Below are 27,381 nucleotides of genomic sequence, written 5' to 3'. Positions count from 1 at the left end.
CCTTTACAGATATAAGGTAAAAGTTCATTAGAAGGAGACATGATAGAGAAAGGATAGACCAGGAAAGAAGTATTGAATAGGAAGCTACGGAGGGGTAGAATAAAATTGGAATGAAAGTGGACTTCTAATCAAATTGGGAAAAAGGTGCAATGGAAGAAGACGAAGACTGGTGTCAACATCTTCTGATATAGAGGTCGGTCGGTCACCTTTGAGGAAAACTGAGGAAAGGACGGGAGAAAGAAAAGAGGACAAATGTGGAGAGGAAAAATGAAACGTGAGAAAAGAATAGAGGAAAAGTGTGGAAAGTAAAGAGGTAAAGACCCAAAGCACTCGGGAGCATTGGATCTCATGACAAAACAGCAAAAGTAACTCACACATACGGACTAAAGTGAATCAAGTTCCAACAGCTTTTCTCATTCCACACAGCAGTTGGGATAAAAGCAACATTGAATACTCGGGGGACCTATTCAACTAAAAAAAGATCGACATTAATTTTAGATGTCTTTAAGTTGTTTTTCTTCTTCTCTGCCTTTTCCTTCTTCTTCTTCTTTTCTCTTTCCTCACAAGCACAACTTTCAAGTTAACTTTGAGCTAACACAAATGTTCGAAAGGGAGATAGGCAAGGAGAGAGGGAGAGATAAATTATGAAGATAAACAACTTTGAGATAAGATAGAAGATATACATCTCTTCGACTTTTTTATCAAGCTAATAAATATCTCTACATCCCTCCCTCTCTCTCTCTCTTCCTGTCTTAATTAAGGGAAAGTTTCAGGAAAGAAAACTCGTCAGGTTCACACGTCGCTTGCTCTCAAGAAAAGCGATGAAGATTGTAAACAAAGGAGTTAATGAAATAATGTAATATTTGAGCACCAGTTCTTGTGAAATTAAAAGAAATGATTCAATTAAGACAAAGGAAATTAAGTAGAAAGCAATAGATCGTGAAAAAATAATTTTCAAGAGAGACAATTTCCGTCATTTGTCTTCTTCAATAAAGGTCCGTTCTTATGCATATGTTTGTATAAAATGCATAAATGTCTACCATCTAAAGACAAATATTAGAATATAAGGTCATAGAGGGTCATGGGTGAGATAACTAATCTGATAGAAACACTACTTCAAATGTACAAGAATCTGCACCTGAAGATTAATGCGAAAACTGGAATCCACTAACCAGCTCTTCAGTATAGAAGAGAGAGCATTGCCAACTGAGAAACACCATTTCTTGACTGAACAGAAGAATATTTTAACATTCATTCCAATAATTCATTACGGATCTCTCGAGAAATGGAAGGGAGCCAAAACTTTAACTGGTAACTAGCAACTATTGTGCTAAAAATGGCTCTGTCTGTCCCCATAGAAGGACTTATCCAAACCTGGTCGACCTATATATCAAATTAAAGGTCTTTTTACGAGGAAAACGAAAGTGGTGGTGCAAATTTTGTCCAGAGAACCATAAAACCAACAAGCAGGGTCCGTCCCTCCGGGAATTTTTTAGCCCGTAGTGATTAGAGAAAATCAGTACCTATCTATGTACCTACATAATTTGTTTAATTTTCAGTTTATTATTATTCTTGATTTGATTTTTTGATTTTACTTTCATGTAATGATTTTAAATCAAGACTAGAGCCCTTTCTCCCTTTATTTCCAATATATTGTTTAAGTCACCCATCCATTTATTGGCCTTGCTCGTAGCTTAACATAGGTAACGCTAAAACCGGTCTTAAATGATCGGCTGAAGTGTTATCTAAAACTTTCTCGCTTTGAGTTCATAGGTCGTCGCGACAAATTTCGAGATCAGAGCTCATTTGTGTGAGAAAATGTGAAAAAAATCCCCCAAAAACCAGTTTTTTTGGATTTTTGGCTTTATGGTTTTCTGGACAAAATTTGCACCACCATTTTCGTGATCCTGGTAAAAAGACCTTTAATTTGATATATAGGTCGAGTCTGGTCGACCAGGTTTGGATAAGTCCTTCTATGGGGACAGACTGACAGACAGACTGACTGACAGACAGACAGACCGACACCGAAGCGAATACAATAGTCCGTCCCTTATACCTTTTCATTACTATTGTAATAATAAAGGAAGGACGGACTAAAAAATCCACAAGGTAAAAAATGAAATGTGAGAAACAGTTGACCATTGCTGACCGGACGCGTGCTCATGCTCATAGTTTACAAATCAGAGAAAGATAAATTGTACCAGACACAAGGAACAGATGATAAACATAGCGGAGGAAAAACTACCCTGGAATTTAACAATTTCATTACATAAAAAGAGGGCAAGTCAAAAGTTCAAGGTCACTGATTATTTATTCTACTATGGTATATCCCAACTTCCCTTCAAAATTTAACATGATATCAAAATCCACCACTGAGAAATCCCAAAGGTTCTCCTCTAAGGCATCAGTGAGAGAAAAAACTTTTTAATAAGCCCTATTTGAAAAGTTTCTTCCACTTATGAAATTTCGGAACAACAAATCCTTCTGAAATCTTCCGGGGTATAGATTGCTTTTAGCTTATACCGAAATCAATCTATTCAATTAAATGGAAGCCATGACTAAACTTGAACGGCGCAGCTTAGGAAGGAAAAGTACAAACAATATTTCGCTTTCTCCTCAGCAGTCCTTCTATCAGAGTCTTTCTTTCTCACTTCCTCTACCAGATTCTTCTTTCTTCCTACCTTTTTCCACACAGTACGGTCTCTTATTTCCTGTGAAGGGAAAATGAGACGGGAAAAAGGCGCTGATAAACAGATAAACGTGATTCAGGCACTATCCTTCTTCTAAACAAAGCTTGAATATTTTGTTTACCTCTGCAAAGCATAGTGTGTCGTAAAAGATTAAACGGACACTTTTGTGTCTATTGAAGATTTAAACATGAGAACAGACAGGTGATGAACACTCTGACATGGACGTAACGTAATTTGAGCAATGGATAGTGTCTTGTATAATACTTGCACTTATTTTCAAATCTTACCTCTGCAAAGCATAGTGTGTCGTAAAAGATTAAACGGACACTTTTGTGTCTATTGAAGATTTAAACATGAGAACAGACAGGTGACGAAAACTCTGGCATGGATGTAACGTAATTTGAGCAATGGATAGTGTCTTGTATAATACTTGCACTTATTTTCAAATCGACACCGAAGCGAATACAATAGTCCGTCCCTTATACCTTTTTATTACTATTGTAATAATAAAGGAAGGACGGACTAAAAAGGGGAAAGTCAAAAGTTCAAGGTCACTGATTATTTATTCTACTATGGTATATCCCAACTTCCCTTCAAAATTTAACGTGATATCAAAATCCACCACTGAGAAATCCCAAAGGTTCTCCTCTAAGGCATCAGTGAGAGAAAAAAAACTTTTTAATAAGCCCTATTTGAAAAGTTTCTTCCACTTATGAAATTTCGGAACAACAAATCCGTCTGAAATCTTCCGGGGTATAGATTGCTTTCAGCTTATACCGAAATCAATCTATTCAATTAAATGGAAGCCATGACTAAACTTGAACGGCGCAGCTTAGGAAGGAAAAGTACAAACAATATTTCGCTTTCTCCTCAGCAGTCCTTCTATCAGAGTCTTTCTTTCTCACTTCCTCTACCAGATTCTTCTTTCTTCCTACCTTTTTCCACACAGTACGGTCTCTTATTTCCTGTGAAGGGAAAATGAGACGGGAAAAAGGCGCTGATAAACAGATAAACGTGATTCAGGCACTATCCTTCTTCTAAACAAAGCTTGAATATTTTGTTTACCTCTGCAAAGCATAGTGTGTCGTAAAAGATTAAACGGACACTTTTGTGTCTATTGAAGATTTAAACATGAGAACAGACAGGTGACGAAAACTCTGGCATGGATGTAACGTAATTTGAGCAATGGATAGTGTCTTGTATAATACTTGCACTTATTTTCAAATAAGGCTCTGCCATTTTCTCTTTCAAGAATCATCACACTGACCACCGGAACAGGTAGGCGGTCAAGATTCCATTTCTGGCGTACAGAAAGATAGACAAGGTGCAAAACCCAAGATTTGGATATGATATGAGGATGTGACGTGTATAAATGTTGACTAGTACCCTACTGAATCGCTTACCTTTCGCATAGAAGACCGAAGCTTCAGGGCAGAGGTCGTGGGTTTGAGTGGGGATGAATTGGTACGCTTGACTCTTCTATTGGTCATGTTACTAGGATATGATATGAGGATGTGACGTGTATAAATGTTGACTAGTACCCTACTGAATCGCTTACCTTTCGCATAGAAGACCGGAGCTTCAGGGCAGAGGTCGTGGGTTTGAGTGGGGATGAATTGGTACGCTTGACTCTTCTGTTGGTCATGTTGCTAAGTAACTCTCTGATCTCAACTTTCCAAAACTTGGAATTCCACTACATCAGATGATTCCAAAGGCAACAGGCTTTTGAGACATGTTACTAAGTAACTCTCTGATCTCAACTTTCCAAAACTTGGAATTCCACTACATCAGATGATTCCAAAGGCAACAGACTTTTGAGGAAATCCATCTCTCCAAGTAAGAACTTGCCATTTTTCTTGCTTAAACCTCGGGTTTTTGTTAAATCTACGAAATTTTCACTAGAACGGTGACATGTTACTAAGTAACTCTCTGATCTCAACTTTCCAAAACTTGGAATTCCACTACATCAGATGATTCCAAAGGCAACAGACTTTTGAGAAAATCCATCTCTCCAAGTAAGAACTTGCCATTTTTCTTGCTTAAACCTCGGGTTTTTGTTAATTCTACGAAATTTTCACTAGAAAGGTGGCGTTGTTTTTAAGATTTTCATTGGAACTTTTACAATGGGATAAGTGAAAAGTGAAATGAACTGAAAATCTAAAACTTTTTGTACTTAGTTCTTTTCCAAACAACTCATTTTCTTTTATTTACGTTAATGAAACATGAAAGTTCTAAAAACTATCAAACTGATGACAATATTGTGTTATAGCTTATAGCTTTATAAGAGTTCCTGCATGACTGTGAAATAGTATAAAGTTTGAGAAATAATAAGGAAAGAAATATAATTGCAGTAATGGATTTTTTTTTTCTTCACGAATTTCAAAAGTAATTAAAGACCTGAATGAATTATTATAATAATATTTTTTGGCTTTTCCTACCTAAAAGAAAAACTTGGAAGTTTAGTTTTATTAATTCAAGTTTCAATTTATTTGGAAAGTGCATGCTTTCTTAGATTCAAAACATACAGTTACATATTTCATTGAATATCTGATTTGGCAATACTGGTGTATGATGAAATTCAGCAACTTACAGCAATACCTTGCAGATAATATCACATAACATGAGGAGATGTTATTCAATAACAACACAAAAGAAGAATTAAAGAACCACAGAGTTCATTGACCTATGCAATAGTAATGTGTAGTGAATATTCTGTATGATTCTCAAAACCTGTAATCAGACCTGACTAGCAAGTTGATTTCAAGGTTAAACCGGTTGGAAATTCTGGACTGCCCCCTCCATCAATCTCTTCGGGCAAAACCAGAACCTTGCACCACATAGTTGAATGCACATGACATTCTTGGGTCTATAGCTAAATGACTATCTCTTTTGCTTCTCAGTAGGTACACCATTGATAACATAGTTTTAGAGTGTAAAGTTCAATTCATTCAATGTCTCTCTTTTAGGTTCAATGGATGTGATTCAATGTTCAAATTAGGAATACATATTAGCTTCATAATCCCTTTTGAATAATGTAAAGATTAACCTGATTTCTCTTGAAATTTCTAATTTAGAAACCTTATTCTTTGGACCACGGACATATCGAGCGGACTTTAAAGGAGATTAGAAAGTGAAGAGAAAATACATATTTCAAATAACATTACCTATGTACCTATGATGTCAGCAACCTATTGATTGAAATACTTGTACTTTCATGTAAGAGCAAATGGCAAATGTGGTTGTGGTAATATGGATGCAAATGTACATTTGATTCCAATGTTATTAAAAATCGTCAGTTTACATGGAATATTAAACTCATGATAGTCTCGGACAGACACTAGCTATGTATATGTATTAGGATTGAAGATAAAGCTGAAATCATGAAAGCGGTAATATTACGTAACAAACACTCAGATAAACACCCAGATACTATATCAAAATTAGTAAACATCTAGAAATGTTGAGCAGCGACACATCTAACATGTGTCTCAGATAACGGAAAAACAATCCACGCTAATGAGTGACTAATAAGTAGCTGTTGTCCATATTATTTAAAACCATAACAATGATGTCACACAAACTAGCAACCAGTATACTAGAGCAATGACTCCATTCATGGTTATTACATTGCTGATACTGAAAATCATTGATAAAGTTGTCAAAAAACATCTACTAACTTTACACACGATTGCCACTAAAAATATTCCTCGCATCAAGTAGGTAGGTATGTAGGTACGTGAAGGTTTAACACAGCAAAATTCCCTTCCACTTTTAGGTTTTTTTTGCGTTTTGGTCAACTGGGGACCACGAAAAAAATGATCCGCTCTTCTCTCTGCATATTGATAGTCGCAGGTTAAATTTTTCTTTTTACACGATGTTGTAGGCTCCCCAGACTCCATAGGCCTAACTTGCCTCATCAGGGATGAGGGTGGATTGGGTACCACCTGGGGTAGTTAAAATTCGAGGGTGTGTTTCCATCATGAATGTAGTAAAGAAAAAAATTAGGGAGGTTATCCCGAAGGATAACGAGGGTATAACTGATGAGGTAGTAAGCCCCTCAGTGTATATTTCAGCCGCCCATTCTGGGTACAGACGCTGTTTGTAGTTAGGTAGTTTTAAATAACAGCCTTTTCTCTAAACGGTCGAAACTTTCACTATGCACTTGACACAAATAACCACAGAAACTGCCTATACTCCTTCGTATGTGGTTCCTTTGAGCGGTAGGTGGAAATCGAAGGTTTTGGGGTGTTTTGTGTGAGGTTTTAGATTGTTGATTAGTTAAACGGTAAAATTACGGTTGTTGGGGCTCAAAACAGGATGTTACAAGGACCTATTCAACTAAAAAAAGATCGACATTAATTTTAGATGTCTTTAAGTTGTTTTTCTTCTTCTCTGCCTTTTCCTTCTTCTTCTTTTCTCTTTCCTCACAAGCACAACTTTCAAGAGATGTTACAAAAGTATTTTTCAATCATTATCAATCATTAAATATGATCATCTTATTTAAAATTTCTTTCAACGGAACATTTTCACATAGAATACTGATTTAGAAAATATTTAAGCTGTACGATTACAACAAAAAATAATATCAGTTTAGTTTCATAAGCATATAGGTTACATCAAGAAACGTTACTTTAGTCTTGACAACATGAAAGAGCACGTGATTAATTAGGTTTATTTAATTCAGCAAAAAACACACAAACTAATTCCACAAACAACGTAACACAAGACACAGAAGGTAGCATTTTAAATTTTAAGCACAAAAATCAACATTCAATTAAATTATTCAAACATTTTCAAAAACACACTAAGGGAATTATTTAATTTAAAACTTTAGTAGATAGAACTTACCAAGGGAATATAGCGGGAAGGGAAGGAAAGGACGTGAGAAGGAAAAGAAGAGAGCAAGAGATGGAAAAACGCGAAAAGGAAAGAGAAAAACTTTTGAATAAATATTTGGGAAGTGAATTTTCTTTGAACTTGTTCTGCTTTTCCGTAGAACTTTGGGCAAAAAGACACAGGAGGGAAAAACCTTGCCACAGAAAGTAAAAATAAAATTGTAAACTTTGTATATTTGTAACTCCGGCACAAGTTATACACAAAGCTCGGAATGGTTTACAGTACGCGGTCTCGGGTAGCAATGAACTTGGTTCTGGACCACGGACCGGTACCAGACACACAACTACAACTCTGACTAGTTTAGTTCCTAGATCTCAGCTCTGACCGAGCTACAAGTCCTTCACTTCTGAGATTTTTATTACATATTTCATTTCGGTTGAACTCGGCTTCACTCGTGGAACTGAAGTACATTCTAGTGTGCATGTGAAAAGAGTGATAATGAATAAAATTATTGTTTTCTAAATGGATTTCTCGCTCTCGTTACATTACAGCTGTACCAATAAAGACTGAGTCAGTGACGCAAATGTAGGTCTGTGTCGACCAAATAAATCAAAACAGAGCAAAATACTCAAACAAAAAATTTGGTTAGAAAAGTCTTGTGTCAGCCATTCATGCTTCACGCTCGGACCGTCTGACCGACCGCTGTCTATCAGACTCTCTCGGCGGTCGCGTTGCCTCCGACCGTAGGAATAGGAAGCTTTAGACCCAGGTTTCTAGATTTTTCCGGCACACATGTTCCGACTATCTTGACATGGGTGGCGGGCGTTAGATACCCTGAGTGGGGCACGACACTACAAGGAGAAGAAATACTAGAAGACCTCTTCACTTTTCATTTCTCTTTTCTTCTTCTTACTCCTCTTTCAGATGTTTTCACGACAAGGGTTCTTTTCCTGCAGAGGTTCAATTATTCCATCGTTCTTTTTAACATTTCAAACCGAAAATAATCCCTCAAAGAGGACAAAGCTTTAAACCTAGCATATTACTTCTCTCCCTGCAACCATTCTTATTCTTACTCCTCTTTCAGATGTTTTCACGACAAGGGTTCTTTTCCTGCAGAGGTTCAATTATTCCATCGTTCTTTTTAACATTTCATAGATACCCTGAGTGGGGCACGACACTACAAGGAGAAGAAATACTAGAAGACCTCTTCACTTTTCATTTCTCTTTTCTTCTTCTTACTTCTCTTTCAGATGTTTTCACGACAAGAGTTCTTTTCCTGCAGAGGTTCAGTTATTCCATCGTTCTTTTTAACATTTCAAACCGAAAATAATCCCTCAAAGAGGACAAAGCTTTAAACCTAGCACATTACTTCTCTCCCTGCAACCATTCTTAATTAAAAATAATTGTAATTTATGTAACGTTTGAACTTTTGGGCTTATGATATACCGTTGGAATCTTCATAAAGTTTCATTAGAAGGGTATTTATTCTTTTTTTATTTTTCGAGAATATGAAAAAGATCTCGAAGTCAAAAAAGTGAAAGAACTTGAGAGAAAAACTTTGAAATGTGGTAAAAGGAAATGTAAATTGAGTTTTCCTGAGTAATACTTTTTTATATTAATCGTCAAGTCACATATGTAGCAGTATACCTACATACTACATACTAGGTACATGTTTGCCAAAAGTCAGTGCCATGTGTTTAAGTTTGATTCCTATAACACATAAGCAAGTAAGTATGTATACTGAGTAACATCGCGCCTGTTTACAGATTATAGCAAGTGGTTGGAAAAACTCAACATGGAAAATCATCCCCATACAGAAGACATAAATAACTTTAAGTAGGTAGATACAACTTTAAGTGGGTAGATATGCAATATCTAAAATGCTGGATTATATTCTAGTAAGACCCAAAACTTTTAAGTTGAACTTTTTCTTTCCAAATGTGTTTGAATAAGATATACGAGTACCCACGTCGATTTATTTAAAGACCATTCTATTCGATCCTTTAGAAAAATTACAGTGAAAAGTTTTTACATAAATCAAGAGGCATTTGATTTAAAAAATAAATTATTCTTTTTTTATTTTTCGAGAATATGAAAAAGATCTCGAAGTCAAAAAAGTGAAAGAACTTGAGAGAAAAACTTTGAAATGTGGTGAAAGGAAATGTAAATTGAGTTTTCCTGAGTAATAAGTACTTTTTATATTAATCGTCAAGTCACATATGTAGCAGTATACCTACATACTACATACATAGGTACATGTTTGCCAAAAGTCAGTGCCATGTGTAGTTTGATTCCTATAACACATAAGCAAGTAAGTATGTATACTGAGGATTAACATCGCGCCTGTTTACAGATTATAGCAAGTGGTTGGAAAAATTCAACATGGAAATAACTTTAAGTAGGTAGATACAACTTTAAGTGGGTAGATACATATGCAATATCTAAAATGCTGGATTATATTCTAGTAAGATCCAAAACTTTCAAGTTGAACTTTTTCTTTCCAAATGTGTTTGAATAAGATATACGAGTACCCACGTCGAATAGTAAGATCCAAAACTTTTAAGTTGAACTTTTTCTTTCCAAATGTGTTTGAATAAGATATACGAGTACCCACGTCGATTTATTTAAATACCATTCTATTCGATCCTTTAGAAAAATTACAGTGAAAAGTTTTTACATAAATCAAGAGGCATTTGATTTGAAAAATAAAACGGGAGAAAAAACAACAAATTTCCCAAGCGTTCTTCTCTCATCTGTTCAAACAAAAGAAATAAGACGGAATAAATACAATATTGAAAAATAAGGTTCCAAACGGAGAGGAAGGTAAAGAAGAATTATTGGAAAAATTGTTTCAATTGCTCAGCATCTTGCACATCTTCAGTCAACTAAACACAATTGAGAATCTTCCAATAAAATAAAAGACTTGAACTTGAGAGCAAAGAACAAAATACAGCACGTGTAAGTAAAGAAGAATTATTGGAAAAATTGTTTCAATTGCTCAGCATCTTGCACATCTTCAGTCAACTAAACACAATTGAGAATCTTCCAATGAAATAAAAGACTTGAACTTGAGAGCAAAGAACAAAATACAGCACATGTAATGAGATCAATTAAAATCGTCAAAACAATGAGAAACATTTCATTCAGAGACAACAGCCTTGAACTTTTGACGCTTCAACTGACAAACTTTCAGCATTCCGCGAGTCACAAATCCACATGAAAGGTGTTAGAAGCAACACGAGTTTAATCTGTTTAATAGTCAAATTTTGCAATTTCACTCGTGTCAGAAATGTAGGAAGGTATATTAGATCTACAACACATTGGATTATTCCATTAGTTTGTATTGGATTCGCGCAGTATGTGGGAAATTCTCCCCAGGGCCACATTTATTTTTCCTATCGAGGTGTAATAAAACTAAATAGAAACCAAGTAACATTCAAGCGCTCACTGTTACAGCTATGGCATTTGTTCTGATGTATTATTCAGGTGAAATAGCTCTTCTTTCCTATCTGAGCCCTGGATGGAATCATTTAGAATTCAGAAGAAATGCTGTTCCGTATAGCAAGAAAGTCTTGCAGGTGTAAAGATGTTGATTAAACGTTATGAAAGAATAATCCAAACAACCTCAAATAAAAGATTTATATTGAACGTTTTTATTCAAGCTGGAAGTTCATTATGAGAGAGCAATAATACAAGTTATCATTCATTATTCATTGGACAAAGTCTTCTCAAACTTGCTTCATTCAGAACAACGTCAGGTATTCTGACGCAACATCTGCCCTAGCTTCAAGTTGGCTAAAGTTTTTTAGACAGGTAGCATAAGAATTAGCAGGAATATAAAAGTGAAATGCCACACAGGAGAGAAAGGACGTGATGCTCTCGAAGAAGAATGTAAATATTTTTCTTTTCCATCCTCACAAATATTTCAATTTTATTTTCTCTTATTATTAAAAATATTTTCTTTAGAATTTTTCGTTCTCTAAAAATTTCAAAGTGTATTAATTATTGCTAAAGAAGAGAAGAATGAGGGAAAAAATATTTGTTTTTCCAGGGAGCACGTGTAGGAGTGAGGTGAAAGGTATTTATCCTGAAAGGAAAAGCTATTGAATGGGATGGGTTCAAGTTGAAAATCTTCACAATAATATAATTGTTCCGAGTAGAAATGTGCTGGAGTGGTAGAAATATCTGAAAATTCTAAACAATCCTCTGTACCTTCGCCCATTCCTCGAATTCTTGTCGAGATGACGCTCCATTCCTTGAGATATACAAAGAAAAAATCATTATACCCTGACAGTCACTCATTCGAAACCTCTGACACGGAACAAAAATCTGTCCAGGCCACAAGCTAGTCACACAAGCACACTATTAAATTTATTCCATCTACATAGGTACACATATTCAGTTATTTTTAGAGTAAAAAACAACCGATATTTCATTTTTTATGATTGCCCATAATTTAGCATTTATTACTCCACCCATTACTTTTATAGTCTCCACATATGATAACTTTTGCTTCTGTTAAAGGTTGCTTTACCTGTGCGAGTTTTACCCATTTTTTTTTGCAAGATATCTATCATACAGGGTAATCAATTGACTATATGAGGTCTGACTGGGTAAAACCTGCGAAAGAACACAGTGATCAAATACCTACATAATGGGATTTCAGCTTCACTTAATGTCAGGCAGGAATTTCCCAAGTTCTTCTACTTGACTTCTTGAGAACCAATATCACACCGGATTTGGCATAGTTTTCATACTTTTCATCTCCTTTTACTTTGCTTGAAAGCAATGTGTCTTGAGATCAGGAATATGATCATGCTAGGACGTACCTCTTTCTAACCCTGTACAGAATTTTTTACAACTAGAAGTTTTTTCTTTTATCGCTGCATGGTACGTATACATATAATTTATCGCCTTTCTTCCAAGAATTTATTTATGAAAGATATAGGTATTTACGCTTTCCGAAAAAAAACACACATCGATGTCAGTTCCGTTGTGTGGTAGAACTACTGGGTTCATTCACGAATTCAGCATGATTTATACTTGTCCATGTTAACGCATAGTGGGATCGGAAACAGAATTTTCTGGGACATTTTCGTAGAGACGCCAATCATGACAAATTAGCATACATCTGTATAAATTATAATGTGGGAACCTCTTCCAGTGGTCACATTCAAATGCTTTCTTGCATCTAACCAACCTAACAATAATTGCAGAGAACACAGTTATAGCATTGAAAGATCTGAAATGTATTTTCATAGTCTTATACCACCCCAAATATCTACATTTCCAAATGCACCCGATTCATCGCATAGTATGTACAAAAGAATTTTATTACTAACCAATGTGACCCCATTCTGACGCGACATAATTTCAAGGGTGCTATTGGTTATTGATTACTGAACATCCAGATTAACAATGGAATAGAAGACGGTGCATGAACAATGGAAATACACAAGAGACTTGAAGTAGTCTTCAGGCACCAGAGAACCAAAGAGATGATAAGCCAGGAAGAGAGGAAAAAAAGTCGAAAGCGAACTTTCATGCAGATAAAATGAAAGTTTTGTTTTTTAAAAAAAGTTACAACCAGACAAAGTTAATGTAAAAGGTGGCCTCTCTCTCTCTCTCTCTCTCTCTCTCTCTCTCTCTCTCTCTCTCTCTCTCTCTCTCTCTCTCTCTCTCTTTGTTTCATCATACAGCAATTAAATTACTCAGGAGGATGTAATTAAAAAAGAAATGGAAAAACCTCTATTCTCCCATAATGGTACATAACAACAGGGCCTTTAACTTTTATGCTTCAATCTTAAAAGCTTGAAGAAAACGCTCTCAATGATAACGTGGGAGAGAAAGAGAGAGAGAGAGAGCCTTTTCACACAGTAAAATCGCATGAAGATCTGTTAGGAATAAAGAGAAAAGTAGGAGTGAGAGAGAGAGAGAGATTAGTGGAAATGCCAAAACTCATTATTCTCCCATAATGGTACATAACAACAGGGCCTTTAACTTTTATGCTTCAATCTTAAAAGCTTGAAGAAAACGCTCTCAATGATAACATGGGAGAGAAAGAGAGAGAGAGTAAAATGCCTTTTCACACAGTAAAATCGCATGAAGATCTGTTAGGAATAAAGAGAAAAGTAGGAGTGAGAGAGAGAGAGAGAGAGAGAGATTAGTGGAAATGCCAAAACTCACAGTGCCTTCGCACACAGTAAAATCACACTTTAAACTTACTTTAAAAGAGGCAGAAGGAGAAAGACTTGCGACGGAAGAGGAGAAAAGAGAGAAAGGGAGAGTGCTGAAATCCACAATATTCCAAGACATTAGAAGGCGGAGTGCGGAGTAAAAACCATTCGAAACGACGAGGTCAAAAGCCGCTAGGGAAAGGAAAAGCATAAGTAAAGAAAACCCAAGAAAAAAAAAATCACCTCATAAATTTAAATTTATGTGTATGATTGTTTGGACTTGTACCCATCAGGTACCTACTTCTGGATTAGTTTGTTAATCAAACAGGGACCTACTTACCTGTCGAACTATTTCAAGTACTAAAAAATAAACATCAAATGTTTTAACAACGTTTCCATTATTCTTATTTTTTCTCCCGTAATACTATGCAATACATACGGGGATGTTTGCAGGAGGATAGGAAGGCAATGGGAAATTAGTACAAGTGCTAAATGTATTAAGTAAACCCTCCCATTTACCGAGATGTATTTTAAAATTAAAATTTCATGTGTGATTTAAATAAGTATGTACTGCCGAAATTTCACTCAAAATATGATGCTTTCGAACATTCTCAAGAGAAAACCTATTACAGAGGAAGCGTACAGAAATATTTTCATCATAAATAGAAAATTAATTTAAGAATCCTTTACCCACAAATCCTCTCATCGCACCTAGGATTTGGCCTACTCCATCCAGCCTCTGCTATGGGAACATTTTCGCCGTCAGACAAATTACTTGAAGCTGTCAAGTTGCTTTCAAATATGATGTGGAAATCCATTAATCAAACGTGCTGAGAAACCTCCGAGAATTCGAGATTGTTAGGTGGAAAACGTTTCCTGTGGATGATAAGAGAACGAAGCTCTTGACACATGACATAAGTCACAGGATTTTCTTTTCAGAATTTCAGATATCTATTGAATTCCGGAAGGTAAATAATGTCAACACACATCCCCAGAACTACCAGATTATACATGAGTTAATCAAACGTGCTGAGAAACCTCCGAGAATTCGAGATTGTTAGGTGGAAAACGTTTCCTGTGGATGATAAGAGAACGAAGCTCTTGGCACATGACATAAGTCACAGGATTTTCTTTTCAGAATTTCAGATATCTATTGAATTCCGGAAGTTATAGGTAAATAATGTCAACACAGATCCCCAGAACTACCAGATTATACATGAGTATAAGTTAGTTCTGTGGGTGTAGTTGTAAATGATCGTTGATTGTAGGAGACATAAACAAGAACTTAACAAACTCAAAATTGTAAAACGTGGAAAAATACTCTTCAATTTAAATAAAATTATTTTAATACAACCAAATTAAAAATATAAATATATGAAAAGGAACGAATTAAAATGCTACCAATTAGGCCGGTTCATGTCCATGTGTTACCGACTGTGGGGAAATTATAAGCCCATCTCTCGGCAAAAAATTTTTTTTTTTTTTTTTTTTTTTTTTTTTTTTTTTTAAATTAAAACTGTGCGAGTTCAAATTTGAATTTTGTGTTGCGGCCATATTTATGTTTTTTCGTCATTAGTATAATTTTTTAAGGTTTGAGTGTTTTTTTTTCGATCTTTCCTCTGGACCCTACTTCTTTTTCGGACGACAACCCATTTTCAGCGGGGGTTTTTCACGCTGCAAAACAGAGAGGGAATTGTTATTAACGTGATGAAAGGAAAAATAAAATTACTATTTCGCTTCAGAAATAAAGTCTGTGAAGTATTTTCTCTTAACTGATAGCTTTTATTCGAGGAGGTTTTCGTCAAAAATCAGATAAAAGAAAGTCCATGAGCTAATGTGATAAAATCTTACAGAGGCATATCTACATACGAGTGAAAGGTTAAATTTGCCCGTGGCCCTAAAGTTGTATCATAATTCTTGGAAACTAAAATTAGGTAGGTACATAGGTATTCTTTAACCACGATCGAATAAACTACGGACCAAAAAATTCCCGGAGGGACGGACCCAGCTTGTTTATTCCCTTCCCAATAGGGTAAGGGGGATTCAGGTTGGGGAGAAACGGAAGGAAGACAGAAGGCCCAAAGGAGGAGGGGACTAGGAGGAGCGGAGGGCCAAAGGAGGAGGGGGAGACTGCATGGCTCTTCAAATAATAAAAATCCCCGTCTTGAATAACAAGATGGGATCTGACGTGGATTTTTCTTTCGTGAAATTTTTATGCCTTGTTGAGGGCAAATAAAGAGATGTGGAGAGAAGGAGGAAAGATGTGGAGGTGGAAGATGAGTTGAAGATGGAGATGGAGGATAAATATGGATGTGTGTGTTCGAACTTTATGCCTGGCCAAACCGCTCATCCGATTGCTATGAAACTTTGTCAACTTATTGCTTGCACTCGATTGAAGGTTATAGGCTATTTTCGAAACTCAAGTTTTTTTTTTTTTTTTTTTTTTTGTTCTGTGATAACTCTCAAACAGTCTGTTTCTCTTACTGATGGTATTTGACTGTTGCTTTCCCAATCCATCTCACATCTTTGGTGGCGATTGTTGACTGTGTAAGTACTCTTAAACTCTCAATAACAGCGATACTTAATTCACATTTCATACGATTGAAAATGCTTCTTCATGTTAAGGATAACGAGAAAAGCTCTTTTCAAGGATTCGCTTTCTTTAAATTTCGCTCTTTTTTATTAATATTCAAACAAACATATACCTCCTGAACCTGAATGTTTAAATATTTTAAGAACGCTTGTTTACGTTTCTTCATATTTTTTCCCCCGGAAAGAGCAATTTTGTTTTGTTTACCTACTTTCTTCTTTATTGTTCCTTACATCATCGGCGTAATACAAGGCCTATCTATACCTACAGTTTATCAGAAGAAAAAAAGTATAGGTACTTCGGGAAGGGGATCAAAAGGCCTCTAAAATACGAAATATTATGCGTAGGCACATTACGTTGTTTTGACAAAAAATATCTCATCTCAAAACAGTGAAAACCTACAAATTTTGTTAATTTTACTAAAGATCACTTTCTTTCCAGACAAATATACCTATGCCCTCCAATGATTTTTCTCAATTATAGAGGTCAATTTTATTTTTATTCAAAGAGGTTTTCGGAAGACGGGCGAGGTAAAATCAGAGGGAGGAATGTCAGATTTTTATCACATAACTATATCCCCCAATTCTCCTGCTCCAAGTTCGACTGTATGAAGTATCTGCTTTGGACTTGCATAATATCTGCTCTAGAGTTGCATATAACAATGAACATCTATCGAGAGAGGGAAATGTTAACGCATGAACAGTTATTCCCATATGCTACCCAACAGAGAGACGAACCCTTTTAACGCTCCGATAAATTTTAATAAAATGATGATGTTCCTCCCAAAAATTGTTCATAATTTTGTTTGTTTCAGACTCAGTCAGAGGAGAAAGGAGGAGGGGGAGGAGGAGGAGAAGAATAAGAATGAAGAGAATGAGAAGGAAAAGGAGTAGCCACTGTTACAGTTAGTTGGACAAAAGAAGGCAGGATAGATGAGGATATGCAGAATGGTATGAAGAATAGAAACACTACTATGTCCGAATGAATGAATTTACATTGATGGACACAATACTCGGTGGTGTAGAGTGCAGACTAAATGCTGCAAACAGTCAGCTTGCAAGAAGACTAATGGAATATCATAATAGGTGGAGAGCTTCATAGTTGCTGTACTTCAGGCTAGGATGATTGGATGAACAAGGATTTTGTACATTTCAATGGAAAATTAATAAAACTGGATAAACATTAAAGTTTGAAGAATCGTTCATAGTTGCTGTACTTCAGGCTAGGATGATTGGATGAACAAGGATTTTGTACATTTCAATGGAAAATTAATAAAACTGGATAAACAGTAAAAGTTCGAAGAATCTGTAGGAGGACCTTTTAATGAGTGCTATAGTTCACTGAAGTACATACTGACTGAAGTACTAGGTTAATGGGAATCGGGTACTTAAACCCCAATATTTTCAATCCATACGCCACTAACAAATAAAATTGAATAAATCTATGTAGGAGTATGTGGATTGCATTCTGTGTCGTTCTACAAAATGACTTGTGAGTGCTATAGTTCACTGAAGTACATACTGACTGAAGTACTAGGTTAATGGGAATCGGGTACTTAAACCCCAATATTTTCAATCCATCGCCACTTACAAATAAAATTGAATAAATCTATGTAGGAGTATGTAGGAATATGTGGATTGCATTCTGTGTCGTTCTACAAAATGACTTTTTTTCCAGAATTTGTGCATCGGATATGTGCATTCGATTTACCACACTCATATGACTCCATGAGAGAATGCATCATGTTAATACGGAGTTTAATGCAATAGTCACCGCTTCTGGATACTCAATGATCTTTTTTTCCAGAATTTGTGCATCGGATATGTGCATTCGATTTACCACACTCATATGACTCCATGAGAGAATGCATCATGTTAATACGAAGTACGAAGTTTAATGCAATAGTGACCGCTTCTGGATACTCAATGACGATTTAAATTGTGCAGGTAATTTCCGTTGTGTGGTAGAACTACTGGGTTCATTCACGAATTCAGCATGATTTATATTTGTCCATGTTAACGCATAGTGGGATCGGAAACGGAATTTTCTGGGACATTTTCGTAGAGACGCCAACTGCTTGAAATCTCAGTGACAGTGGAGATGTCAATTCCTCACATCTCAGTGATTGTTTTCTACACAGTTAAAGAGCACAAGAAAGGTGAAGAAAGAGGTACCTAAAAGAGAAGCAGAAAAAAGGAGTAGTAGGATTAAAGAGTTAGAGATGGCTAAAAAGAAGGGCGGAAAAATTCCTCACATCTCAGTGATTGTTTTCTACACAGTTAAAGAGCACAAGAAAGGTGAAGAAAGAGGTACCTAAAAGAGAAGCAGAAAAGAGTGAGTAGTAGGATTAAAGAGTTAGAGATGGCTAAAAAGAAGGGCGGAAAAGAAAGAGAGAAAGGGAGGAGAAGAATTTTAGAAAGAACGAGAAACAAGAGAAGAGGGCAAATGTATAATTTAAAAGAGAATAAAGAAAGAGAGAGAGAGAGAGAGGAAAAGATAGAAGGAGAAGGAAGAAATCCGGAGAAAGAGAAAGGAGATGTTTCTGTCAGGGTCTTAGCGAAGGGTTTGTTACTCACCCATGTGAAGTGACAATATTTACCTTGGCAGAACTGAAGTTTCACAAAACCAAAAACTTTCCCAGATGCAGTGTGCTGATAAAAAGTCGCATCATGACAAATTAGCATACATCTGTATAAATTATAATGTGGGAACCTCTTCCAGTGGTCACATTCAAATGCTTTCTTGCATCTAACCAAAAGCCTAACAATAATTGCTGAGAACACAGTTATAGCATTGAAAGATCTGAAATGTATTTTCATAGTCTTATACCACCCCAAATATCTACATTTCCAAATGCACCCGATTCATCGCATAGTATGTACAAAAGAATTTTATTACTAACCAATGTGACCCCATTCTGACGCGACATAATTTCAAGGGTGCTATTGGTCATTGATTACTGAACATCCACATTAACAATGGAATAGAAGACGGTGCATGAACAATGGAAATACACATGAGACTTGAAGTAGTCTTCAGGCACCAGAGAACCAAAGAGATGATAAGCCAGGAAGAGAGGAAAAAAAGTCGAAAGCGAACTTTCATGCAGATAAAATGAAAGTTTTGTTTTTTAAAAAAAGTTACAACCAGACAAAGTTAATGTAAAAGGTGGCAGATTAAAAAAATAATGTAAAAGCCTAGAAGAAAGGAGTAGGTACGTCATTTGCAGTCGAGGATATCAACAACTTACAGCTCTCTAAAGATGGGCCTGTAAAACTAGGAAAACTACTTACTCGTAGAGAAATGTAGGTATGTATAGGTAGGTATCCAAAATAACAGGGCATGATGGTTAGTCAATCCTAAAGTTAAAATTTGTTTTCTTCTGAAAAATGAACTCTCCATGAACGCGAGATCCTCTATTAGCTGGACTTATTGCATTGCTAATCCTATAAATAGTTGGAACAAATTTTCCACTCCACCTCTAGCACGGCAGATTAAAAAAAAAATAATAATAATGTAAAAGCCTAGAAGAAAGGAGTAGGTACGTCATTTGCAGTCGAGGATATCAAGAACTTACAGCTCTCTAAAGATGGGCCTGTAAAACTAGGAAAACTACTTACTCGTAGAGAAATGTAGGTAATATAGGTATTCAAAATAATAGGGCATGATGGTTAGTCAATCCTAAAGTTAAAGTTTGTTTTCTTCTGAAAAAGGAACTTTCTGTGAACTCTTAGACCCTCTATAAGCTGGACTTATTGCATTGCTAATCCTATAAATAGTTGGAAGGAATTTTCCACTCCACCTCAAGCACGATCCGCCTCTGAAATAAACTTTGAAACTTCCGCTAAAAAATAAACATCAAATGTTTTAACAACGTTTCCATTATTCTTATTTTTTCTCCCGTAATACTATGCAATACATACGGGGATGTTTGCAGGAGGATAGGAAGGCAATGGGAAATTAGTACAAGTGCTAAATGTATTAAGTAAACCCTCCCATTTACCGAGATGTATTTTAAAATTAAAATTTCATGTGTGAGGATTTTAATTGTGAAGTTTGCTCTGAAAGCCACTAACGGTGTTGTTTCGGAATTTCCTGATGCTAATGGTAATAGGATGATTTCCTGATGCCATTTAAATATGTTTTGGTACATATTTAAACTGAACTTTAAATGGGAATGTCTTGATGAATTATTTAATATATTTTACAATCTTTTGCTAAGCATAAATAAGATTTATAGAATGAAATTGAAACTAGATAAATATTATAAATGAACTCCCCATCCGTGGCACAAGCTCTGCTTATACGGATGGGTATACCATTTATAAAAAAATGTATGTTCTGAGTTTTTTTATCGATCAAAAATAAATGGAAACTTGTTAATAGTAATAATATGGAAGACAGAGCAAATGGGAAGAAAATTAAAATCAAAACAACATCAGGGAGTAAATAAACGAGCAAAAAGCAGGATAAGGAAGATTAGACGGAGGGCGAAGAGAAGGAAAAAGAGATAATCAAATCTGTGTTTATATTTGATCTCATGAATAAGAACAATCAGGAAAACATATATGGAAAAGCTTTATTTGAAGAAGAATACCAAGAACTTCCAAGAAGACATCAGGGAGATATGAGAATGTTCAGAGTTAAAGCACAAGGGAATTGTACAGGGGAACTTTCAATAAAGATTATTCCTTTACTTCTATAACAATTTCGACATAGGTACCTACCACAGAAGAAGAAGAAGAAGAAGAAGAAGAAGAAGAAGAAGAAGAAGAAGAAGAAGAAGAAGAAGAAGAAGAAGAATACCAAGAACTTCCAAGAAGACATCAGGGAGATATGAGAATGTTCAGAGATAAAGCACAAGGGAATTGTACAGGGGAACTTTCAATAAAGATTATTCCTTTACTTCTATAACAATTTCGACATACCTACCACAGTGAATTTCAAAATCAGGGTAAAGTTCACAATGCTTCTTGGAATTTCGTCATTTTCACCCAAGTTAGTAAACAATATGTATCGAATCTACGAGTATACGCAAAATGCAATCCTCTTTTTCAAGGAAATCCCAGTATTAGGTACGCATTATGCTGTGATACTTAATCTATTTCCAGGTAAAATGCTTTCTCGTTATTTCTCCATCTCATGTTGATAACTTGATCATACACGAACACAACAGTCAACACCATACCATATTATGTATACTCATACATGTACAATTGTACATATTGTACGAGTACATACATACTCACAATTCAAACCGATCTTCTTAACCTCCCAGCTTTCCATTCTATTTCCAGGTAAAATGCTTTCTCGTTATTTCTCCATCTCATGTTGATAACTTGATCATACACGAACACAACAGTCAACACCATACCACATTATGTATACTCATACCTACATGTACGATTGTTGAATTGTACATATTGTACGAATACATAAATACTCACAATTCAAACCGATCTTCTTACCCTCACAGCTTTCCATTTCATACATGTACAATTGTACATATTGTACGAGTACATACATACTCACAATTCAAACCGATCTTCTTAACCTCCCAGCTTTCCATTCAGGGGTTTGTCTCCAGAGATCGGCGCATTATTTTCTTCAACTTTTCAATTTTACCTTTTCTTTTCCTTACATGTTTCCCTATCTTTTTTGCTTGCATTTTTGGGGTTATTCTTTCACCTCCTCTTTCTCCTCTCTTATCTTCATCATAAATCATATTCTCTCCTTCTCTGGGGTTTTCTGTGTACGTCAGATTAGAAAAACATCAAGGTTTTGCTCAACATATACGTCTTTACTCTTTTTTCTCATGGATGCATGAAAAAATAATTCATTTTTTCCCCTCTATTTTGTGGAAAAAAAGCCTGTGTGTTTTTCCACGAAGGTTATCCGTCATTTCCTATCTATCAGTATCAGATAGGTACATAGCCGTTTATGAGAAAGTTCAGTGATGAGGCAAAAGGCCTATTTAGCTGGGGCGACAAGGGAATAAGATCATCACCAACCAACTTTTACTGGTAGGGTGTAGGTATTTAATTTAAAGATGTGTAAAGAGTGGGTGAGTTATAAAAGAGAACTCCTCTTTTCACTCCTCTCAGTGGACTACTCTTCTGAATCTCTTCTAGTATTCAGAAATTTCAGACTGGAATTATGTACATTATAGTGATGAGGCAAAAGGCCTATTTAGCTGGGGCGACAAGGGAATAAGATCATCACCAACCAACTTTTACTGGTAGGGTGTAGGTATTTGGTTTAAAGATGTGTAAAGAGTGGGTGAGTTATAAAAGAGAACTCCTCTTTTCACTCCTCTCAGTGGACTACTCTTCTGACTCTCTTCTAGTATTCAGACATTTCAGACTGAAATTATGTACATTACATTATCTGCATTATCACTTCCATAAGAGGTTCCACTCAACTTTCCTCAAAACCTTCTTTCTTTATCAAGTGTTTCAAAAAACTATACACCAAGATAAAAAGCTCATCGTGCAATGGAAAGCTGCCAACAAAACTGGAAACTGCACTTTCTGTTTTTCCTCCACATACTGGCTTTGCTATTGTCTGAAGCTTTCCTTTGTATCTCTCAAAAGACGATACTTTTGCAAGTTTTAAAGTTTGTCTCCCAACAAAGAATCATTGTATTACAGAGTTTTAGCAGCGTAATACCGTATTTTTCTTCCAAGTTTCATTCTGTCTTGAAATTATTCGTTTACTAAAGAATAAAATACTGAAAATTGATAAGTTAGCGCACACACATGATGTAAATAATGTGAAAACTAAACGTAAATTCCATGTGCATTTAGCCTTTTTTGGCTACGCGATGAAGTAACCTTCGGTTTTCGGGATTTCCCGCGGGAAAAATGTCTCGCTAAAACTCCCACTTGAAATTATTCGTTTACTAAAGAATAAAATACTGAAAATTGATAAGTTAGCGCACACACATGATGTAAATAATGTGAAAACTAAACCTAAATTTCATGTGCATTTAGCCTTTTTTGGCTACGCGATGAAGTAACCTTCGGTTTTCGGGATTTCCCGTGGGAAAAATGTCTCGCTAAAACTCTCTATCTCATACTTTGTACACAAAGTCGGTGTTGTTTTTTCCTCCGTTCACATAAGCTCAAGAATATTATTGCCAAAAACTTAACGATATCATGGAAAAGGTACTCGATAAAAACTAACTTTAAACTACTTCTGTTCTGGTAATCTAGGAGAAGAGTAAGTGCAGAATAATGTTTGAAGATGACCTCGTAAATGTTTCTCGAAACAGTTTTTAAATGTTTCATCTGCAAGTATTTCCTGGTATTTGTGCTATTGTGGTAAAAAAGCACCGTAGTAGTATAATATTGGGGTTCCATAATGTAAATCCATTTGATTATGCAGAGGGAGGTGCTCCAAGGTATCTACCACATAATTAGGGACAGATCAAGTACAGAAAATTATAGGTACCACATTCTCTACTTGTAATTAGGGACAGACAATAAAGTCTGTGTTAAATGTAGCGAATAGTATACTATCATAAAATAGATCTCAGTACAGATTTGGCTATCCTTGGATGCTCCAACCAAATTGGGGGTCTTTTCAAGGTTCATTTTGTAAATTTTAATTTTTTGTCCGGCATTTTGCACTTGGTAGTAAAAAAAAAATCTTACAACTCCTATTTTGCACAATTTCCCTGTTAAAAGCAGGCAATAAAAAATAAACCAACCAACTTCGAACTATGTATAATATGAAAAGAGTTAGGTGAGAGAGAGGTTCCTCCCAACAGTCCAAACAAACATGTACGGTACGTGCACAGGTACCTTATCAATTTTATTCAACAAGAGACTGTTTATTCAAACCATAGAAAATTAAAGGTCATAAACTATAACCTTTCTTTATTCAATTTTCTTTTCAATAGAGGGAAATTTTATCTTCAAGAGTTTTCTTTCTCCTGTATCCCTTCCCTATTCGGTTACTTCTTTGTATCGTGCTGTGGCAAACTATATTTATGGGATCCTAAACACAACAATAGCTTGTATAAGATTACATTGTGTGCGGAGGTACGACCGTAATAACTATAGCATCTGAATCGTGTACAACGTCAGGTCCGAACTTGGGTCGTTGAATGAGCGAAGTAAGTTGTAAGTTTTAACTCGACGACTTGTATATTTGTTTCGCCACAAATCCCGAATATAGTTTGTCCAATTTTCTTGAAATTTGGCAATGATATTTAACATTTGTGGGCACCCTCCGACCTATGGGGTCTGAATAAGTTCTATAGTTTACTGAGTTAAAAAAAGCAGGTTATCAGAGGATACTTTCTTGGGTGTAGGAATAAATAATTCAAAAGAAATTAGTGGAGACGCCAGAACTCTTTTTTTCCAACGGATATACAAACATAATTTGATAATAACGTGCTTACAAGGGAGTTAATATCTAACAGAAGCACAGGTGAAATTTGGCAATGATATTTAACATTTGTGGGCACCCTCCGACCTATGGGGTCTGAATAAGTTCTATAGTTTACTGAGTTAAAAAAAAGCAGGTTATCAGAGGATACTTTCTTGGGTGTAGGAATAAATAATTCAAGAAATTAGTGGAGACGCCAGAACTCTTTTTTTCCAACGGATATACAAACACAATTTGATAATAACGTGCTTACAAGGGAGTTCCTATCAAACAGAAGCACCGGAGGTCAGAAAACGCATAAAATTGACGTCCTATGACATAAATCCAGTCCTGTTGCTAAAGTATACCACATCTAAAATCTCAATTGTGTTGATTGAGCAATATCCTGATTACACTGAGAAGAATACTTATTGTTGAAAATTGTATCGGGTGAATTAGGAAATACATATCTTGAATTTAGAACTCAATATCTTTTTCTATACTTTTCTGTGAGGGTGACATACAACTAATGAATCCTCAATCCTCTAGTATTGGATCCGTTTGAGGATGCAAAATTCACACTTGACTAACTTTAAAGTTGGGGAAACCTGGTTAAAGTGTAGGTAATTAAAGCTTTTCATCTTCGCCTCTTTGAGCAAATATCCGAACTGAACATACAAACATGGAAACTAAAAAAATAAGAAGTATGAGTATGTAGCAAGACAAGAAAGGACCTCTTAGAACACATACAAATGAGAACGGGAAAAGGAAATGATAATGCTAAGGGAGAAAGAAGAAATTATTTCGTGTGTGTGTAATACATAAATTTTCTTTTGTGTACGAAACATAAATAAATAATATAATAATTGTACGTAAGAATAAACGCATATAGAATTTATTATAAATGTGGCCCAAATTTATGGAACAAGAACATTACATAACCCTACAACGCCGTTGTGTGCGTCGGTATATGAAAATGAAAAAAAAAAAAAATAATAATAAAAAAAATAAAGAATGACAAGAAAAAATGTCCTTCCTTCGATATACCTTGTAACAAAATATAAATGCATGAAATTTTCTACATATAGAATTGGTATTTTTTTATGCAACCTTTTTTTGAAAACTTTCTATCAAAAAGTCCAGCCGAAACTTCAATAATTGGGAAACAGCTAGTTTCACTAAGAGAACACACCTTTCTCTTTTTGTTTGAATAAAAATAATGATAATGAAAAATTCATCCCTGAAATGTTAAAAAAGCGACCCAGAAAGCATCACATGAAAAATCATTTCAAGTCTTGAAAGTAGGTACCTAGAGCAAATTCCAGTATTACTATCATCATTTCAAGGACCAAGAAAGCAAACAAAACTGAGACGTCTTGGAACATCTGATATTCTTCATAAACATTTGAGATTTGAATAAGTTTGCTCAAAGTTTTCTTGACATAATTTAAAGACCGCAAAATTATTATTTACCATTCAGTAAAATCACCAAAGTGTTGCACAGTAATTATACATTGCGTTTTCAATATTTGAAGTTAATTCAGAGAAAACTGATTTCAACATTTGAGATTTGAATAAGTTTGCTCAAAGTTTTCTTGACATAATTTAAAGACCGCAAAATTATTATTTACCATTCAGTAAAATCAACAAAGTGTTGCACAGTAATTATACCACATTCCGATTGGAGAAGGAAAAGTTAAACATGAGTTTTCAATATTTGAAGTTAATTCAGAGAAAACTGATTTTGAAAGTTAACAGACGGGCATTGAGCAAGGGTTTTAGTTTAATTAATATAAATTATATAAAATATAAATCATACATTCCTGGAAAAAATCTCGTCTTAATTTCAAGGAAATTGAATTTCATTTTTGCTCTACTTGAAGGCTGTTTTCCTCTATCAAAATCTACTCAGCAATATTTGAAGCAATTTAAATTTCAATAGAAAGTTAAGCAGTTGAAAACTTCTCAAATTCAGCGTTACATCCTGTGTTTCTTTTATTTGAGCTTCGTGTAATATACAGGGGAACAAGTTATGTTTCCCAGTTGAAAACTTCTCAAATTCAGCGTTACATCCTGTGTTTCTTTTATTTGAGCTTCGTGTAATATACAGGGAAACAAGTTATGTTTCTCAACTTAATATCCGACATGTTGGGGCAGAGGTAAAAATAACGCTTAGCTTAGGACTCTCATGGCACAAATATTTTATGAGGTAAATTAAACTGTACGTGCCGACTGCTGATTATTGCTGTTGGATTGGGTTGAATAGAACGTGGAGCGAAACCCGAGACTAGAAGAAAAACCTTTGCGAAAGAAAATCGTGACTGAGGCTGTTGATGACAACAATAAAATGAATGTCTCTTCATTATTATGTTTTGGACGAAACGTTTGACTGAACTTGCAGAAAATCGTGACTGAGGCTGTTGATGACAACAATAAAATGAATGTCTCTTCATTATTATGTTTTGGACGAAACGTTTGACTGAACTTGTCAACGCGTGCAGTGAGGAAGACTGAAAACAATGACCACAAACGAGTTAATTTGATAGCAGCCTACCATGCGAATTCTATGAGAAGCTCAAAAGGATAATATAGACTATAGAATGCCATTTTCATATATGATATTCGGAAATAATTACAGACTGAAAACAATGACCACAAACGAGTTAATTTGATAGCAGCCTACCATGCGAATTCTATGAGAAGCTCAAAAGGATAA

General features: G+C 35.4%; 1 long non-coding RNA gene across 1 annotated transcript; it reads right to left on the bottom strand.

Annotated features, from left to right (window-relative positions):
• Positions 1-4,671: 4,671 nt before the first annotated feature.
• On the bottom strand, positions 4,672-7,934 carry LOC113466552. Its single transcript, XR_003390922.1, has 2 exons — positions 7,539-7,934; positions 4,672-4,988 (listed from the first exon to the last, which is right to left on the bottom strand). It is a non-coding gene; the product is annotated as an uncharacterized LOC113466552 (long non-coding RNA).
• Between the last annotated feature and the right edge of the window lie 19,447 nt (positions 7,935-27,381).

The sequence above is a fragment of the Diaphorina citri genome, unplaced genomic scaffold (assembly GCF_000475195.1).
Source record: "Diaphorina citri unplaced genomic scaffold, Diaci psyllid genome assembly version 1.1 scaffold14, whole genome shotgun sequence".
Taxonomy (NCBI): domain Eukaryota; kingdom Metazoa; phylum Arthropoda; class Insecta; order Hemiptera; family Psyllidae; genus Diaphorina; species Diaphorina citri.
The sequence above is the reverse complement of the archived record's forward strand: the minus strand, read 5'-3'. Positions and strand labels throughout refer to the sequence as shown.